At 45.1% G+C, this 15,639-nt stretch overlaps 1 protein-coding gene across 4 annotated transcripts in view; it reads left to right on the forward strand.

Annotated features, from left to right (window-relative positions):
- Nucleotides 1–1,104: 1,104 nt before the first annotated feature.
- The window catches only part of LOC129824388 (zinc finger and BTB domain-containing protein 46-like), a 117,469-nt gene continuing 102,934 nt past the window's right edge, over nt 1,105–15,639 (forward strand). For all 4 annotated transcript variants that reach the window (XR_008754747.1, XM_055883980.1, XM_055883981.1 and 1 more), the window contains exon 1: nt 1,105–1,470. The gene's annotated coding sequence lies outside the window, so the exon portion shown is untranslated. The remainder of the gene's footprint in view (nt 1,471–15,639) is intronic.

A 15,639-nucleotide genomic window follows, 5' to 3' on the forward strand; every position in this document is an offset into this window, starting at 1 on the left:
ACAACATAGACTTCACCCGCTTCCACCCTTTGCTCTCCCTGGCATAACACACCTCACCTGTCCTGTCCTGCAACTCTCCCTACATCCCCAAGACACGCTGGACCTCATTCTGAGAAGTTCACAAGTGTTCTGTCTGTCTGTGCTATAATGTCAGATTTAGCAACGAGACAAGCTTGGGTGAGGGCACTGAAATGGCTCCAAAAGGAAGGCTTACTATCTGATTGTGACAGACATTGAAAAGATATCAGTGGATGTCAAAAAAACACACACAAAAAAACATAGAATCTACAATTGACATGGATGTCATTTTTTTTTGATGTAACTAATGTCTTCTTCAATTTGAGTGAGTATGATATAATTTGTGTATTTTGTTTTGAAGGGTTTTCCAACAGGTCCTTGACCGTCTGTCTGACTGCCGGGTGGTTTTCCTGTTTTGCCACAAGAGGGTGTAGCTTGGTCCTTGCCTTTCAGTCAAACCACACAGAGTGGACAGAGCTTGTCTTCTGTTCTCACTAACACCCACACACTGTCGATCACGCACTCATGTTTAGACCCCTGGTGTTATGCATAAATGTATAGACAAGGACATACTTCTCCATGTAATAGCCTACTCACTGGGCCATTAAATACGGAAACTCCCGCAGGAACTGTATTCCCATGAGATTGTCTCAATTCAAATAAAACACTCTTTTGCAGCAGTGTATATTTATTTAAGAAACTCTTGAATATGATACAGATACTATAGATTTAGGCAGAGCAATGCATTTCATGTATATTATTGCACATTATAATGATATGATATCATACATTGCACACACTATTGCATTTCTATTGTTGTCCTGTCCATACGACAACCAAGTTTAGCATAATAATACAAGTATTAATAATAATACCTTCATATTATTACTATTGTTATTATTCATGACACACTGAACGCACACCACAAATAGCCTGCTATTTTCTTTATTTCATGATTTCACGTCGTGCTACTCAATTACAATAATGACACTAATATTTATTTGAGCTGTCAGATATGTGGGAGAGTGTCTGGGGGGGGGGGGGGGGGGGGGGGGTTGGTCGCTGATGGAACGGCGTGTGTGTTCATGTTGCCTCATTTCCTGAGTCTGCCCAAAGACAGGGAGATACGGGGACACAGAGCCAGTGAGAGAGCGCCCTAGGGAAAGAGAGGGAGAGAGACAGACACGGAGGGGGAGGCTGGTTCCTGATACCAAGACAAGGAAAAGCAAGGGAGGAACAGAGAGAGAAAAAAGGGCTGGCGGAGACCGGGAGAGAGGGGGAGAAAACAGGGGAAGAACATTTAGAGACACCAAAGGCGTAGGGGAGGAAAGAATAGAATACTGTGTTCTTCTGAACACCCCCCCCTTTTTCTTTCTCTCTTTCGCGCAGTCACACCAGATTGGACTCCGAAGAATCTACACCGCGTCTACCCCAGACCCCATGGGTTAACAGGTAGGCTATGTCTGCCGTGCTCTTTCATTGTATTTCCTTCATCACCCCTTCCGTTTCAATTCAATATTGTCAATAATGTTGGTTTCATACGGTGATGCTCTCAAAAGGTTTATGTGTCTCCTTTTACAACAATTTAAGGTGATTACTAGTTTTTTTGCTGTGACGGTGAGCGTTGCTGCGCGCCCATCATATCCATTGAACAATGTAACTCTTCTTAATGAATGTCACAAGTTGAAGCGGTGTATCGTGACTTTACCTTTAACGGGTGGTTTTCGGTGTGTCTGTATCATGTCACGGTATCATGTCATAAGTGTGTTTTGACAGCTCCTCTGCGCGATACATTAGAGCGACATGCTGGAAGTCCAGTCCGCCTACCTTTTTTTGTGTGTTGCCGAGATACGTGACACGCCAGATGTCTACTTACGTGAATGTGTCATGTTGTATTCATTATGAGATGCTGTCATTTGCTAATGTACAGTAGAATAATTGTACACGTGCATTTGGGTAGGGATTGGGGAAACGACATAGGCTAAAGGCACATTTATTTCATATTGCAGAATTAAACGCTCTATGGAATATGGCTATTCCTTTTCACTGTAATAAAACCCTCGGTCACCGAATGTATCCATAAACCCTGAATATTGAGGTAACTGTCAAAGTTTTGACCTCAATATTAGGCTTTAGGGATTGTCACCCCACTGGGCAAAAACAGGTTGAATCAACGTGGTTTCCACGTCATTTGAGCCAAAACATCCAATGTTTTGATGTTGAATCAACGTGGGAAAACTGATTGGATTTGCAAAAAGAATTTCATATATTTTGTCACTTAACTTTGAACCCAAATCCAAAAACACAGTGACATTTTTTTATTGATTTCAAGTAGAATTCACATTAGTTGACAACTCAACCAAATGTAAATCAAAACTAGGCATTGAACTGACTGGACGCAGATCGCTGTCACTGATCGTGATGCCCTGGTTGTAGGATCCGTTCATTGAGGTCAGTCGGGGGTATTTAAAATGTAATGCCAGCAGCTTGGCAGGCAAGGGCTTAACCCCTCCTTCTCCCACTACTCCTCCCCTTGGTTAACCCCCCGAAAGGGGTTTTCTCCAGCTGGAAATTTCTGCTGTGTCAACACCCAACCCTAAAGTACCAGACGAGAGAGGGGGATTTCAGGTTTCACACTCAACGTTTTTTGGGGAACCTTGTAGTGCTATGCGATATTCATCTGATCCGTCCGCAGGCGCTTCTTGAGTTGAGTGGATGTGTGGCGTCAAGTGTTTGCCTTTGATGCTGAAAGAAACTGAAATGCCAAGCCAAACTGCTGATATACTTTGCCTGTCTCTCTTTCCCTGTTATCGTGTATGTCTCCCTCTCTGTCTGCCCCCTCAAAGTGGTTAGTTCCTTCTTCCTCCATTTTCTACTGTGCTCAGAAAATGAAAGGGGAACAAGCCCACTTTATTCATACGCTGACAAGAACACAATGGTCGCGTTCCCCCGCTCAGTGGCCGTCTACACTAGGAAGCGGCATCGCTCGGTGAAACGTCAGAAGCCACTCACTTTCAACGGAAGGAAAGCGAGAGAAGCTGAGGCGGCTGGGGTCCGTTGAGTGACGCGGGCATGGGCAAGGGAGATAAAAAAAAAAGGGCGGGGCTAAAGTTGGGGAAAGCTGAGTTTTTTTCAAATCCTCTGCGATATCTCGATATGAGTGACCAATCGAAGCTCACCATAGCTTCCAGTGACGTGCGGTCAGGGTTGAAAGGATAGGCCGTGCTTACCCGGTGTTAATCTAATAAACTGAAAAGCCAAATAAAAAAATGACATTATGTAAACGATTGTCATTCTTTTTTTGTATCCAATTTTTTTCTTCTTCAATTATTCTGTTGTTTTTTTTATGCTCAAAAGCGAAATATTTGCTAAAGCTGCCAGGAAAGGCGCCAACGTATATTCATGCCTTCCTTTCCATCCATTCAAATCCATTCAAATTGTTTCCTGACTCCAGTCACTGTTAATGGACAGGGTCAGCATCAGCCTTGCTGTTTTGCCTAGCTGACATTTGTTGCTTTGAGCCGATTGCATATTGTGCGCATGCTTATTCCCTTAACATATTGTGTGGGTAAGCCTGGGGTAAGCTCTGCACATTTTGGCCGTGTTTACATAACACACCCAAACGCTGAACTAAGCTAGCTAGCCAAAACAACCCGACAAACTATTTCCCAAGTTGAATTTCCAAGGAACACTAAGTATAATTCAGAGAGGGAGACCAACACCTGCGCTTCCTGACCTTCCTCGGAGGAAAGGACGGAAAATTGAATGCACCACACTCGGCCCAGACAGACACAGCAACCCGGAGCAGACAGTCGATCAGCGATGAGAGGAGAGAATTGTTTTACAACCTTTTTTGGTCAATATCGGTGTTCAAAATGAAAGCTAGATTTGACTGTTTTGTCCTCCTTGGCCCCACTTGGCTGTCACCGAGAGGTTCACCCTGATGGACAGACGAATGGGCTGTATTTTCCTTTTTTTTGCAGATTAGGCTACTGCTATGCTTACATCGTTTGATGCAGGAATGTCAAGGAGTTCCAGCTCTGAAAGTAGCTTGAACGGTCTAAAAACCTAAGGTAGCCAGGGGACGAATAAAGAGAGAACAAACCATATCAATGGAAAAAATATAACTGTGAATGGTAGATTGGTCTATGGCTGAGCTGTGTTGAGCAGCGTGTCAATTTGCTGGATAATGTGAGATATGACGCCATCGGAGGCTATTTGTTGTGCATCTTGGCTACATTGGGATTTACATTTGGTCGGCATTGTTTGTCCATTTCAGTTAAGAGCCTATGACACTCGAGTTGTTGGAGCTATCTGTTGTTGTGGTGAACTTTGGCTTCACCAAGGTTTATTCGCAAGTGAATCTGGCTTTAGTAAAAGCCCGTACCTACCCACCCGACGACCTCACTGCACGCAACTGCCTAAATCGTCTGTCTGATCGAATCGATCGATGTCCGACAAGTGTCTGCTATTACGTTGTTCCCTAACTGGCCTACCACCTATTGTGTTTAGATCGGTTAACTCCCTGTCGGTTGCCTTAAACATTTAACCGCAAAATCACGCTGTTATTTGGTCTCCCCCTTAAATTTCTCCTCCTTGACTGAAACATTACCTACACATGCACCACAGTAAACTAGGGCACACCTGTTAGTATATTATTATATATTACTAATATATTTTATAGGACTAATAACTTTCATTGAAAAGCTAAGCCATTATAAATGCTATTCATTTAAAGTTGTATGGCTTCCGAGCGGCGCAGCGGTCTAAGGCACAGCATCTCAGTGCAAGAGGCGTCACTACAGTCCCTGGTTTGAGTCCAGGCTGCATCACATCTGGCTGTGATTGAGAGTGCCGTAGGGTGGCGCACAATTCATCTGGGTTTGGCCCGGGGTAGGCTGTCATTGTGAAATAAGAATTTGTTCTTAATTGACTTGCCTGGATAAATAAAAAAAGGAAGAAAGATTAACCATACAACCTGTATGTTGCTTTTCATGACGTTTATTATATACTAAAGCTTATATACTATAGCTAAATGAACCATTAATACCATTCAACCTTTTTGGTCACATATATAGAGGTAAATTTAAAAAGAATCCCAGGTAAGTTGACTGAGAACACGTTCTCATTTGCAGCAACAACCTGGGGAATAGTTACAGGGGAATGAATGAGCCAATTGTAAACTGGGGATTCTTAGGTGACCGTGATGGTTTGAGGGCCAGATTGGGAATTTTGCAAGGACACCAGGGTTAACACCCCTACTCTTACGATAATTGCCATGGGATCTTTAATGACCTCGGAGAGTCAGGACACCCGTTTTAACGTCCCATCCGAAAGATGGCACCCTACACAGGGCAACGTCCCCAATCACTGCCCTGGGGGATTAGGACATTTTTTAGACCAGAGGAAAGAGTGCCTGCTACTGTCCCTCCAACACCACCTGGTCTCCCATCCAGGGACTGACCAGGACCAACCCTGCTTAGCTTTATAAGCAAGCTAGCAGTGGGATGCAGGGTGGTATGCTGCTGGCTTAATATAGTGTCCTATTGAAAATCCCAAACGAAACACTTGTGTCACACAAGGCTTACTGTAAGTAGAAAAAAAGCTTGTCATTTCTATATCTATGAAAGGAGGAAAACTAGTAAATGAGTTGAAACGATTGGGGCAGGTGCCATTATTAGCCAATTGAACGGGGTAAAATGGAGAGATGGTCAGAGAGAGGAGAGGCGCACAACGCCAGGATAGAATTCACAAATACAATTATATTTATTTGGGGGAACCCTTTGGAACCCTTTGGAACCCTGGAGGTGTCTTAATGTAGGAGATGTCAAGTACGGGGGTCAGTACTGAACCCTCGCTAACGGTGACGTCTTCACCTGGGTCGTTATCACCAAGGTGTAAGCTAAAAAAGTGTGCACTACAGGAATGAGTAGCCTGTGTTGAGCAAATAAAGGGGGGGGGGGGGGTGCTCAAAGGCTTTACACTTGTACAGTACACTTGTCAGTTGTGTGTGCTTGCGTACGTGTGTGCTTGCGTGAGTGTGTTGAAGCCATAGGGGAGGAGACAAGTGTTAAATAGACAGGTTGTTAATCTGAGCATTCGCACGGAGAGGAGAATTTTGGTGGAGGAGGTTGCTGGTGGTTAGAGAGGGGGGAGGGTAGAGAGAGGAGAGGCGAGGCGGACTGAGAGAGAGAGGGGGAGAGGGTAGAGAGAGAAGAGAGGGGAGGCGGACTGAGAGAGGGAGAGGGGGAGAGGGTAGAGAGAGAGGAGAGGGGAGGCGGACTGAGAGAGAGAGGGGGAGAGGGTAGAGAGAGAGGAGTGCGAGGCGGACTGAGAGAGAAAGGGGGAGAGGGTAGAGAGAGAGGAGAGGGGAGGCGGACTGAGAGAGAGAGGGGGAGGGTAGAGAGAGAAGAGAGGGGAGGCGAACTGAGAGAGAGAGAGGGGGAGAGGGTAGAGAGAGAGGAGAGGCGAGGCGGACTGAGAGAGAGAGGGGGGGAGAGGGTAGAGAGAGAGGGTAGAGAGAGAGGAGAGGGGAGGCGGACTGAGAGAGAGAGGGTAGAGAGAGAGGGGGAGAGATTGAAGGGGGAGCGAGAGAGAAGAGAGGGGAGGCGGACTGAGAGAGAGAGAGGGGGGGAGGCAGAGGCAGAGGCAGAGGGAGAGAAAAAAATAGATAAGTGTGCAAAGCTATACTGAGGGGGAAGTGGGGTTGTAGGCTGACACGACACAGCACTGCTTAGTGTATGTGCATGTGTGCACGCGTGTGTGTGTGTGTGTGTGTGTGTGTGTGTGTGTGTGTGTGTGTGTGTGTGTGTGTGTGTGTGTGTGTGTGTGTGTGTGTGTGTGTGTGTGTGTGTGTGTGTGTGTGCGTGCGTGCAGTGTGTGTGTGTGCAGTGTGTGCGTGCAGTGTGTGCGTGCAGTGTGTGTGTGTGTGTGTGCGTGCGTGCGTGCGTGCAGTGTGTGGGGGTGGAGTGCTCTGTTCTCATGGCTGAAGGTTTTAGTCCCAGGCTGTAGGCTGAACTGTGTGGTAACAGGTTAGAAGGCTTTAGCTGCTAAAACACAGGGGACCTACTGTACGCTGCCCCCTCATACACAGTGTTGCGTGTGTGTGTCTGTGTGTGCGTGTGCGTGTGTGTGTGTGTGAGAGTGTGAGTGAGTGTGTGTGTGTGTGTGTGCGTGTGCGTGTGTGTGAGAGTGTGAGTGCGTGTGTGTGTGTGTGTGTGTGAGAGTGTGAGTGTGGGTGTGTGTCTGTGTGGTTGAGTCTCTGTGTGTGTGAGTTTGTTGGCTAGGTGCTGACGTATCCCCCTCTCCGTGCAGCTTTGTGTTAAACTACTACAGCAAGGCAATGAAAAGAAATACATTCTCATGCTCCATCTATTGCTTTGTGTCTCTCTCTCTCTCACGGAGCACACTAATGGGAACACCTGTTTGGTTAACACACTTCAAAATGAGTTGTTTACACTAGCTAGCATGCTGTATACTCGTCATATCTCTGAGGGATTCGGGCAACTCTCTCTCTTTCTTTCTGGTAATATTAGCGCTCCTATGTTTGATTGGTGTGATGGCTGTTAGCCTCTTTCTAACCTACCGACCTCATACATCATGTTCACACCAAATAGGTTAAGTCTGCTTTGGTGCGTTGTGCATACAGCTCAATACATGTGCTCCTAATTCCCCCAGGTATGTGTGTGGTTGTGAGAGGGGGCCAGGTATGTGTGTGGTTGTGAGAGGGGGCCAGGGCTGTGTGTGGTTGTGAGAGGGGGCCAGGTATATGTGTGGTTGTGAGAGGGGGCCAGGTATGTGTGTGGTTGTGAGAGGGGGCCAGGGCTGTGTGTGGTTGTGAGAGGGGGCCAGGGCTGTGTGTGGTTGTGAGAGGGGGCCAGGTATATGTGTGGTTGTGAGAGGGGGCCAGGTATGTGTGTGGTTGTGAGAGGGGGCCAGGGCTGTGTGTGGTTGTGAGAGGGGGCCAGGTATGTGTGTGGTTGTGAGAGGGGGGCAGGTATATGTGTGGTTGTGAGAGGGGGTCAGGTATATGTGTGGTTGTGAGAGGGGGCCAGGTATATGTGTGTGACAGCTGTAGTCCCTAGCCCATTTTGACATGCTCATTCCCCCAGCTTAATGACTTGTCAGGTGGGTTCAGGCCCTTTCCTCATGCCCCCCATCTCTGCTCTGATTTACCTGGCTGTTCAGGTGGTCAGATGCACTTTAATATTTGTGTCTCTCTGTGTGTGTAGACCAGGTGGACAAAAAAATGCAAATGAAAGTGTTCAGCTGTGTGTGGATGTGTGGATGTGTGCATGTGTGTCACGTTCCTGACCTATTTATGTTAGTTTGTTATGTGTGTTAGTTGGTCAGGACGTGAGGTTGGGTGGGCATTCTATGTTTTCTGTTTCTGTGTTGGTTTTGGGTTGCCTGGTATGGCTCTTAATTAGAGGCAGGTGTTTGGCATCCCTCTAATTAAGAGTCATATTTAGGTAGGCGTTGTCACAGTGTTCGTTGTGGGTGATTGTCTTCCGTGTCTGTGTAATTGTTTGCACCATACGGGACTGTTACGGTTTGTTCGGTTTGTGTAGTCTAATTGTCCTATTCGTGCGTTCTTCTTGTTTTTATGTAAGTTCGTCGTATAGGTCTGTCTACACCGTTTTGTTGTTTTGTTAGTTTATACAAGTTCGTGTCTATGTTAAACGTTCGTAGCCTGTGTGTGCACATCGTTTATTTAGCTTCACGATCGTTTTCTTGTTTTGTTAAATAAATATGTGTTCAAACTTCGCTGCGCCTTGGTTCCCTCAATACTCCTCCTCTTCCGAAGATGAAGAGGAGGAGGACCGCCGTTACAATGTGTGTGTGGGAATTTACACCAATCATAACTTTAACCATAACGAAGTCCAAGAAGTCAGTGTTTTAGGTAAGTAGTAAATACTGTTAAAATGCAAAGCACCCCTGACACACACACACACACACACACACACTCTAGTTCTGGATCCCATCTTGCTGCCAGAAATGAAGAGCAGGATGTTAGTGGACAAGATAATGGGAGACAACAGAGCATAATCATCCAATCAGCTTCCTCTATTCCCCCCAAGCTGGGCACGAGTGTTTTAGACTGGGCATCTGCTGTCAAATAACATGCACAGTATATCGTTCATTAATTCGTTTAGAATATTTTTTATCAAATTATTTGTCACAAATTCCGTTACAGACTAGGCTTGGGCAGTACACCGTAAACTGTGGTATTTAGACATACCGACGGTAGGATTGTCAATAAGATAGCGCCCCTTGTGTGTACATCTGGTAGTACCGTATACCCCGATATGGTACAGAAACGGTATGACGGGCTGAACATGTGCATACTACCCCACAGACCAACATCTAGATCACAGATGTAGCATGTAGAATAACAATTATTTTAAGGATAACATTTCTTTGGTGAATGTATATACAGTACAATACAGTCGCAACACATGTATGTCTATTGTATGTTGTATTTTCTATGTTGGTACAGTCACTGTAATGTGTCATTTTGTTGCTTGTTGTAATTCACCCTGTCTGGAGCAGTATGTGAGCCTGATGATGAGAAACTGAGGGCCTGTGAGCAAATACGTCCCTAGAAACCGTCAGTTAGCAATTAGGGTCTGGCAGGAGAGGTATTTCCATATCAAAGCTCAGGTATGAGAAGAGAGAGAGAGAGAGAGAGAGAGAGAGAGAGAGGTCTACTCCACAAGCGTTCAACCCATCCGTATTCTGTCATTTTTTTTCCCGTTTCGGCCCAGTTTAGTCCGTCTGTGTTGGTGCTGTCTGTCTCAATCAAAACTCATCCATAGAAAAACACTCAAAGGGAGGATGGAGTCGAACAAAACGAGCACGTCTCCTCTCTCCTTTTGCAATACCACACAAACCTTGGCCTCAACTCCTCCTATTCCACAATACCATCCACACAGTATCTGGCGAGAGAAGAATACAGCCAGAATTATTCCTCTAATACAGTGCAGGCCTACGCTCTGCTTCTTTGTCAAATAACCTTGGAGGAGGCTGTTATGAAACGACATTTTCATCTCGCCGGAACACACATCGGCAAACAGTGAGACGACCCGTTCGCTATTCCCTGTTCCACCTCCTGTGTGCCACATTCCCAATTCCACTCCCTTTATCATATAAATCCTGCTTCTCTGTAACCTTCGAGCCTAACTTCTTCAGATTGTCAACGCCAGTTGAGCCTCCGACCCTCGCGGTGCACTCGACGAAGCGGGCGTGGAGCAGCGTGGCGTCGGTAATAGGACGCGGCCGTCCTTTTGTTGCGTTTTCGAATGGGTTTTGTGTTTCATAGTGTCCTGCGTTAGGAGGCCATGGAGAGGTGTGTTCGGCAGCGGTAGAGTTCAGGGGAAAGTGCTAAAGTGCTGTTAACAAGGCCTGTTTAGCATTCTCTACCTGCTGCTCAACACACCGTGTTCCACTCAGCACCCATTATCATGTGCCGTATACAGAGACACTTTTTTAATTGGCCTGATTTGATTTATGCCAGATCAACTTGGATTTGTAAATTAGTGGTGCATTTAAAAGTGCCATCAGGATATGAAATATTCATGGGTGGATAGATGGATTGCGCGGTGGGGTGGTATTAGTGAAATATTAGTTAGATGGACACGCTACTCAGTGGGAAGCAGATTGAAACAACATTGGTGTATTAGATAGTTATTCATATTTTAGGGATTTGGGTGTTCAGTGACAAGCTAAGACTGCCCGCCCAAGCGACCTTTGCACCTCTCCACCTCCTCTCTGCATCTCCTCCTCTTCCACCTCACCCTCTCCACTTCTTCCTGTCCTCCTCCTTTATACTTCCCCCTGTTCAGTCCTCCTCCGCATCCCCTGCAGCCCCACCTCTTCAGTTTCCACTCCTCTCCTCTCCTCCATCCCTCCCCCTATCTCTTCCCCTCTCCTCTTCTCCTCCACCTCCTCCATTACTGTAAGTGGGCCAGGTGCCTCCTGTGGCTTCCCCTACTCCCTTTTTCATTTTTACCCTTCCCTCGCTCCCTTTCCGATTTGTACCGCCATTGAAAGAGAGCCGGCACTATACTCCCCTCTCAGCCCAGTCCGTTGGATACAGTCATACAACCCTTCTGTCAAAAAGCCAAACATCTCCCTCACCTGCCTTGAGACATGGCATTTTAGACAAGATGGAAAGAAATCTGAAAGAAATAAATTTCTTAACATGCCTCATCTACATTACCCCCCCCACCATCTCTCACTTGGGAACGGATCCAGGTGCCGCCCGCGCACCTATAACAGAAGTGAGTAGTGTCCATATCCTCTTTCTGGTGGTGACCCCTGGGCTTCTACCCAGTTCTGCTCAGCAGCACACATACGGAAGTCTCATTGTTTGTGACGAGGGTTATGTTCTGCTGGAGCTGTATGAATGAAGTGGGTGATTGAGCGATGCTCACTCAGTCCTATTCTCCTCCATTGATTCGGTTCGCGATCGGTTCACCACCTTTTGTTATCGTTCTGCCTAATCTTTTTTCACTTCCCCTGTTGTGCTGTTTTTTTCTTTCTCTCTCACACCTTCTCCCATCCCTCTATCCCCTCAACCTCAGCCTCTGTGCATGGTGGTGTCGGTGGGGGGTGTGGGCTGGCTTGGCTAGCTGGTTGGCGTGTTGGACACACGCCTGATCCCGCTGCCACTGCTTCACAATGTGGGAATGTAGGACTTTTAAAAGTAGGTTTCCCAGGTGGATGTTGTCCTTAGCGACGGGCAGCTCATGATCACAGGATCTGCACACTAGGTATTTTGTCTGAGTGAATGGCACATCTGAACGCAACTCTCTCTCTTGATTACTCTCCTTCTCTCTCTTTATCTCTTTATCTCTCTCTCTCTTTATCTCTCTCTCTGTTTATCTCTCTCTCTCTCTCTTTATCTCTCTCTTTATCTCTCGTTCTCTCTTCATCTCTCTCTCTCTTTATCTCTTTATCTCTTTATCTCTCTTTATCTCTCTTTATCTCTTTATCTCTCTCTCTCTCTTTATCTCTCTCTCTATTTCTCTCTCTCTTTATCTCTCTCTCTCTCTCTCTCTTTATCTCTCTCTCTGTCTCCTGAACCTACACAAAAAAAAGAGTTATGCGGCTGTCCCCATAGGAGAACCATTTTTTGGTTTCAGCTAGAACTCTTTTGGGTTCCATGTAGAACATTAAGTGGAAAGGGAACTACCTGGAACCCAAAGGGGTTCTTCAAAGGGTTATCCTATGGGAATACCCGAAGAGCCCTTTTTGGTTCTAGATAGCACCTTTTTTTCTAAGAGTGTAAGTATAGCTCTGCTGTTCTTTCCATCACGCTGTGGACATTGGTTCCAAATGCTGTTAGCTATGGCACCCGTTCACGTCAGTCAGTGGGTAACAATCAGACGTCAAAGTGTTCAGTAAACACACGCTGAGAGGAAAGATGGAAAGAGAGGAGAGAAGAGGAAAAGGAGAGATGACAGGAGAGGAGAGTAGAGACAGGTGAGGTGGTTGTCTGTTAGATACTCTAAGTTCAATCACATTGGACATGCTGGCCCCTGGCCACAAAACCCTCTGTGCCGTCTGAAACAAAAACATACATATTCTAATATTTTTCAACTCTCAAATGTATTAAAAAAAGAGCAAAACTTTATTGAACTATTCTCTTTTTAGGTTTTACAATAACACACAATATTGAAGATATGTAAACTTGGTGCTTAGTAGAATAGATTTGGATTAATTTGATGACGATGAAAGGATTTGAAAAGGATTAATGCACAATTACCATATGTTAATTGTTGCAATGTAATGTGACACATGATACACTAATATATGGGTGAATTATACTCAGTATTCTATGCTTCAAGCCGTAGAGTTCCATAGAAAAACTCTGGAGTCTCAATGTGTTCTAGTCGAGCAGTCAACTCTAGCTTTGCACGGAGGTTCTTCTGAATAAGAAACCAATTGAAGATGGCAATCGATCGCCGTGGTAACACTGTGTAAAGTGTCTCAGCAATTAATCTCTCGCTCCCTTACTTTCTCTCTCACTCTCTCACTTGTACTCCCTTCTTCCCTTCTCACTCCTTCTGTCACGGCATTCAGAAGAAGAAGGTGAGGACCAAGGTGCAGCGTGATACGTGTTCATATTATTTATTCGAAACTGAACACTAAATACAAAATAACAAAAGGAATAACCGAAACAGTTCTGACAGGTGATACAAACACTAAACAGAAAATAACCACCCACAACTAACAGTGGGAAAACAGGCTACCTAAGTTGCCTCAATCAGAGACAACGATAGACAGCTGCCTCTGATTGGGAACCATACCAGGCCAAAACATAGAAACATAAAACCTAGACATACAAACATAGAATGCCCACCCACATCACACCCTGACCAAACAAAAAATAGAAACATACAAAGCAATCTACGGTCAGGGCGTGACACCTTCTTTCCATCTCTCTTGTTGTCATTGTCTCCCCTCCGTACCCCTCTCTCCCTCTGTCTCTCTCTCATTCTCCTTCTTTCCATCTCTCTTGTCATTGTCTCCCCTCCTTACCCCTCTCTCCCCCTGTCTCTCTCATTCTCCTTCTTTCTATCTCTTGTTGTCATTCTCCCCCTCCTTACCCCTCTCTCCCCCTGTCTCTCTCTCATTTTTCTTCTTTCTATCTCTCTTTTGATTCCAAAGTGTGTGAGACTCTATATTTAGCTGCGCCTCTTTTCTAGATTCTTCTTTATCTTCTCTTTGTTTCTATCTCTCAAAGAGGTGCAGAAAATATTGGCTACTTAGATCAGTGGTGTGTCTGCTGTTTGATCAGGTTAATAAACCAGGACTCTGTCACAACTAGTGATGCACCGGTATTACATTTTTGGCCAATACCAATATCCAATATTTTCCTTGCCCCCAAAAAACGATACCGATAACCGATATTAAACATTTTAGCAGCCTTTTAAGCATTCTAGTACAGTTAAATAGTTAACACACACACATGGACGCAGCGGTCTAAGGCACTGCATCTCAGTGCAAGAGGTGTCACTACAGTCCCTGGTTCGAATCCAGGCTGTATCACATCCAGCTGTGATTGGGAACCCGTAGCGCGGCGCACAATTGGCCCAGCGTCGTCCGGGCCGTCATTGTAAATAAGAATTTGTTCTTAACTGACTTGCCTAGTTAAATAAAGGTTACTCACACGCACACACCACACTGACCAAAAGGTTATTTTGTTGGCGTTTACGTATGTCCCCATTACCAGTAATCAAACATAATCAAAACCTATTTCTTTCACTTACTTGCTGTGCTGTTTCATTGTTCAGTTGTTTCATTCTCAACCAGGATTTCTATGGAACGCCATTCGGGTCTTTGCATGTCAAAAAAGCTACACGTCAAATAACACCATTTGACGTGTCAAATAACACAACATAATCTGTTTCAGTAGAGTTAGCTAGCTAACTATATAGCTAGGTGTCATCATCTAAAATAACCCTCATTTATAATACAGTTCTTATTTGATGAATTGTGGTCGGACCCATCTATGTGAAGCTAGCCACAATAAGGATTAGCCACAATAGTGGACTTTGCGGTTAGTGTTCAAAATAAAAGTATGGCATGATTCTACTATTTGTATTTATTTGTGTCACTGTCAATGACATACTTTTATTTTGAAGGCAAACCGCAAATTCCACCATTGTGCCTAATCCTTATTGTGGCTAACTTCACAGCACATAACCTGGTCCGGTCGAGCCTCACTAGCCAGCTGAAGCTAGCTGGTTGCTTATAACGTTAGCTTTGGGCAACATGGTTAAGTAGCTGGCTAGTTATTTGTTTTCATGAACTGAAGTTCAATTTCAATAGGCGAACAACAAGTGGCAACCTAGCTAATACTTACTCACAAGGATTCCTAAATCATTGCTAAGAACAATGAAAATGACCGCAGTTTCTACTGGTCATTGTTTTCAGGCTGGTTGTATTGGTGCTAGCTAGGTACCAAGCTTAAGCTATCTACCCCAGAGGTTGCGGTCGAAAAAATTATGCTTTATTACCAGCACGGTATTGTAAACACATCGTTCGTGGCCGGTGTTTGCTTGTTTGTAGACTTTTTTGTACAGCATTGACAGTGCTACTGTATATTTTTTGATACTTAAAGACCCAACCGGCGTTCCATAGTATGTATGTCATGAAGCTAATAGCAGTGACTCTATTACTGTGTAACTCCGGTAGGGCAACATCTGAAAAATAGCGCATTTGGTAGTGTGTACCGGTGCTCAACCAGTCGGCGAAAGCCAACATCACCCGCGACAGAGAACAGTTGATTGTCAAGGGGATGACTTCCATTATCTCGGCTTTAATGGATTTCGCCTTTGAGTTGTCTCGCTGAAATGTTCTTACTCTTTCAAATGACTGCTCGACTTGTTGACTGCTCGATCCACACAACAGACATTGTGGGCTAGGTTAGGGATGCTGTGTTGCAAGTGTAAAGCAACATTTTACGTCATGTACCTACGCTATGTAGGTATGCATGTCAGCTTTGACATCAGTTTTCAATATTGCCGTTAAACTAGACATCGGGCCGATAACGATGTTGGCATTTTTAGCTAATATTGTCCGATTACGATATGTTCACCGATATATCGTGCA

Source organism: Salvelinus fontinalis, chromosome 26, assembly GCF_029448725.1.
Source record: "Salvelinus fontinalis isolate EN_2023a chromosome 26, ASM2944872v1, whole genome shotgun sequence".
NCBI lineage: Eukaryota > Metazoa > Chordata > Actinopteri > Salmoniformes > Salmonidae > Salvelinus > Salvelinus fontinalis.